General features: G+C 43.0%; 2 non-coding genes across 2 annotated transcripts; both read right to left on the bottom strand.

The window, feature by feature from the left end:
- Positions 1–1,623: 1,623 nt before the first annotated feature.
- On the bottom strand, positions 1,624–1,695 carry trnac-gca (transfer RNA cysteine (anticodon GCA)). The gene has a single exon. It is a non-coding gene; the product is annotated as a tRNA-Cys (tRNA).
- An 844-nt stretch (positions 1,696–2,539) lies between these two features.
- trnac-gca (transfer RNA cysteine (anticodon GCA)) lies at positions 2,540–2,610 on the bottom strand. The gene has a single exon. It is a non-coding gene; the product is annotated as a tRNA-Cys (tRNA).
- Between the last annotated feature and the right edge of the window lie 2,073 nt (positions 2,611–4,683).

Genomic DNA, 4,683 nt, shown 5'->3' with positions numbered 1-4,683 from the left:
GCATCTTTGCTGTCCAATCAGAACCCGCCCTCTACACCCCCGGGGGTCACTCCTTGGTAGCAGAGCAAATGGTTCTGTCGTGCAAATGTGAAACGCTGCCATCAACACAGTCCAATCAACATTGTATTGTCTTAGCCTAGACTAAAACCCCAGGGGACAGGAGACAGAATACCACCTTTTGTTGCATAGCAGGAAACCCCTTTCCATATGTTAAATGCTAGACTTAGACCAGATAAATACTTTACAGTCAGAGAAACAGGGGGGGAAGGTGAGGAACAAATGGCCATCCTGCCTTCTTCACAGACATATGTATATTAATATGTATGCTTAATACACAGTTTATAACTTTTTTATAACTCAACACACCCTGCAGAGTTAATACTTTGACTCTGTCAAAGTATACCCCCCCCCCCTTTGTTCCCTCCAGAGCAAGCAACAATTCGACAGTGGTGAGGAAAAACTCTCCTTTGGGAAGAAACCTCGGACAGACCCAGGCTCTTGGTAGGCGGTGTCTGACGACTGGTTGGGGTTAGAATGACAATGTAGGGTGTCAATGACAGTCCCAAAAAATAGTAATTTGTAGTAGTTTGTGGCATAGCAGGGCACTATGCGGCATTACAAGGCACAGCAGGGCACCGCAGATCGTGGCAGGATGTAACATGGCATTGCAGAACGGAATGTGTAGTGGGACCATGGCGACAATTGCTAACATGATTTTGGAGCCTCCCTGATCCGAGGAAACATGCTTGGGGAAAAAGAACATAAGGACTCCGGGGAATGACTCCCCAGAACTAGCTTAGTAACAAGCCTTTCTGGGACATGGATGCACACAAAATGGGAAGATAGAAAGATAGAGGAGAGAGGAGCTCAGTGTGTCGAAGGAAATCCCCCAGCTATCTAAAACTATTACAGCATAACCAAGAGAGACAGGGTGAAGAGAGGAGCCTGGTCAGGCTAGAACTCTTCCCAACCAAATTGAGCTGTATCGCCCTGCCTCCCTTTAGTTTTATTATATCATTGATTATATGATAAATAAATCTGACAACTATGACAAGAAGCAGGTGGCCCGGGTTAGGCGGACACTGCGACTCCTCACTGCCTAACTATTTTCAATTAAATTTAATTTTAGAGGTGCTCAGTGCATCATGGGAAGTCCCCCAGCAGTCTGGGCCTACAGCGGCGTAACTAATGGATGGTTCAGGAATTTCCGTCAGCCTGGCTACAGTGCTGAAAAGAAACCTGGGGTTTTTCCTAATTACCTCTATTAATGACGAGTAGTACGATGCTCTGGCATTACGGAAGGCCTTCCTATACGTTTTAAGACTATCTTGCCAAATTAAACGAGAATTTCCTAGTTTTTTAGTATCCAAAACTCATCTTTTGTATGACAGGCAGCTAAAAGAAGTTGACATTTTCATCTTGGATGAAGGCACATCTGAATTATTGTAATTAGAATGGATTTTAACACTAAGGGTAGAAATGTGCTTGAGACAACCATCCTGTATAGCTCAAAGCGTGTACTTACCTCTACTTACCTGTACTTACCTGTACTTACGTGGACCATGTTTCTGCACTAGAACCAAAACTAACCTATGGTTTAGAGCTAGGACTAATCATCTGTGCAGGGGGCACCCAGATTTGAACTGGGGACCTCTTGATCTGCAGTCAAATGCTCTACCACTGAGCTATACCCCCACATGTCACATCCAGAATATGCTTATTGATGAGCAAACAACTGGCAAGGCCTCCACCATATGGTTAAGATAAGGTCAAGATCCAGGTCTGTGCCCACATCTGAATAAAAAGTGTACATTATAACGTTCCATTTCTTTTTTTCCAGTATCCAAAATTCCTCTCCTGTATGAAAGGCAGCTAAAACAACTAGGCCGTTTCATTTTGGATGAAGGCACGTCTGCTGAGGTCATCCTGAATTCATGTTATTGCAATGGATTTCAACAGTAACGGCAGAAACTCGGTCAACACAACAATCTTGCATAGCTCGAAACGTCTATGTACATGTACATACCCGTATCGTGTTTCCCAAATCACATTTCTTTAAAAGTTTCTATGTCTTCTTTTTAGTATCCAAAACTCATCTCTGGTATGACAGGCAGCTAAAAGAAGTTGACATTTTCATCTTGGATGAAGGCACATCTGGATCATTGTAATTAGAATGGATGTTAACACTAACGGTAGAAATGTGCTTCAGACAACCATTCTGTATAGCTCGAATTGTGGACTTACGTGGACTTACGTGGACTTACGTGGACTTACGTGGACCATGTTTCTGCCCTAGCCCTGTTTTTGTCACCTACGCAAACTCCACATAAGTTTAAGAAAAACAGCAGCATCTCAGGAAAATTTGGGAGAGCAAGCAAGAGGTTCTAGATACTTGAAATTACCTGGACCTTGTATCTGATTTCTTCATGTTTTGCTCACCTATACGAACTGTACAAGTTAGTGAAAGCTTTGTCCGTGAAGGTGGGAATGAAAGAAAACCTACGGTCTAGAGCTTAGATCCAGGACTGATCATCTGTGCAGCGGGCACCCAGATTTGAACTGGGCCCTCTTGAGCTGCAATCAAATGCTCTACCACTGAGCTATACCCCCACATGTCATGTGCAGAATACGCTTTTTGATGAGCAAAGAACTGGCAAGGCCTCCACCATATGGTTTAGATACAGTGCGCCTCGAAAATTTGGGCAGCACAGGTAAAAATTTGCATTAATGTACATAAAGAAGCCAAGAAAAATGCAGAAATCTCCACAAGGCATCAAATGACAGATTAGACATTCGTATAACATGTCACAAAAAGTTAGATTTTATTTCCATTATTCACACTTTCAAAATAACAGAAAACAAAAAAATGGCGTCACAGCTTCTTTTAGCCAGTCAATAGTCTTTCGATCCTTGTTTGAGGTATCTTTGCCCATTCTTCCTTCCAAAAGTCTTCCAGTTCTTTGAGATTTCTGGGTTGTCTGTCATGCACTGCTCTTTTAAGGTTTATCCATAGATTTTCAATTATGTTGAAGTGAGGAGATTGTGAAGGCCATGGCGAAACTTCATTTTTGCCATGGCCTTCACGTACTTACGTGTGGATTTTGAGGTGTGTTTAGAATCATTATCCATTTGTAAAAGCCATCCTCTCTTTAACTTCAGCTTTTTCACAGATGGCGTCAAGTTAGCGTCCAAAATTTGCTGGAATTTTATTGAATCCATTTTTCCTTCTGCTCGTGAAATTTTCCCTGTACCACTGGCTGCAATACAACTCCAAAGCCTGAATGAATCACCCCCATGCGTAACAGTTGGACAGAGGTTCTTTTCAATAAATTCAATACCCTTTCTTCTACGAATGTATCTTAGCTTATAGCTAAAAAGTTATATTTCAACCTCGTCGGTCCACAAAACTTCTTTCCACAATGCGTCAGGCTTGTCTATATGGATTGTACGCAGTTGCTTACTGGCCCGGACCTATCAGGGGACCGCGTCACTGGAAGACATTGATTGACAGTCGGGACCCCCCATCACATTTGCATTACTCGCAACAATCCAAGCACTCCCACATGCAGCCATTGACCAATCAGGAGTGAGAATGGGTCAAATTAATTTCCTTGTTTCTGACATGAAGACGAGGCGTGCACACAGCAAAAGACGTCCTGCCAAAATGGACATGTTTTAACATCAATGTATGCTGTAAAAGTCGCTGAAAGTTGCTGCTGTTTTCAATCCTGTCGGCTCCCTGTAAAGGAGTGGTGGGGATGGGGGGCGGCTGCTGCTACGTATGCTCGTAGAGACACATCAATTCCTGTTTTTCACTTTTATGAGGCTAAAAGTGGCAAGTAAAAATCCACCCGCCACTGTGGCAGGTGGATTTTTAAATCGGTGGCAGGTGGTCAAAAACATTACATTCATGCCCTGGTAAGGGGCACCCAGATTTGAACTGGGGACCTCTTGATCTGCAGTCAAATGCTCTACCACTGCCTTGGATGAAGGCACATCTAAATTATTCTAATTAGAATGGATTTTAACACTAAGGGTAGAAATGTGCTTCAGACAACCATCCTGAATAGCTCGAAGCGTGTACTTACGTGTACTTACGTGTACTTACTTGGACCATGTTTCTGCCCTAGCCCATTTTTTCTCATCTACGCAAACTCCACATAAGTTAGTTAATTCAATTCAAATGTATTAATGATGTCAAATAATAACAGCAGCATCTCACGATAATTTGGCAGAGAAGGCGAGACGTTCGAAATACTTGAACTTACCTGGACCATATATCTGACTTCTTCCTGTTTTGCTATCCTAAGCAAGCTCTAGAGTTAGTGAAAGCTCTGTCCTGAGGGTGGGAATCAAAAACATTCCTTCCGTGACTGGCGCGACCACACACAAATCAACCAATCACACACGTGTATGCAGGAAAAACCGCAGATGAGATGTACAGGATGACCTACACTATTGTAGGTGCAATGAGAAGTTTATCAAACTGTATGATTGTGTGTCCAAGCCCCCCCCCACTACAGCAACAGTGCAATGTCCACGAGTAGGCTCGTAGACACACTTCAATTCCTGTTCATCACTTTTATGAGGCAAAAAAGTGGCAGGTGGTCTATATGGTTAACTTCAAGACTTGACCCTACCTGGACCAAGTATCTGACTTCTTCATGTTTTGCTCACCTATGC

This window comes from Etheostoma spectabile, chromosome 4 (assembly GCF_008692095.1).
Source record: "Etheostoma spectabile isolate EspeVRDwgs_2016 chromosome 4, UIUC_Espe_1.0, whole genome shotgun sequence".
Classification (NCBI taxonomy): domain Eukaryota; kingdom Metazoa; phylum Chordata; class Actinopteri; order Perciformes; family Percidae; genus Etheostoma; species Etheostoma spectabile.
This window is presented reverse-complemented; position numbering and strand designations above follow the sequence as displayed.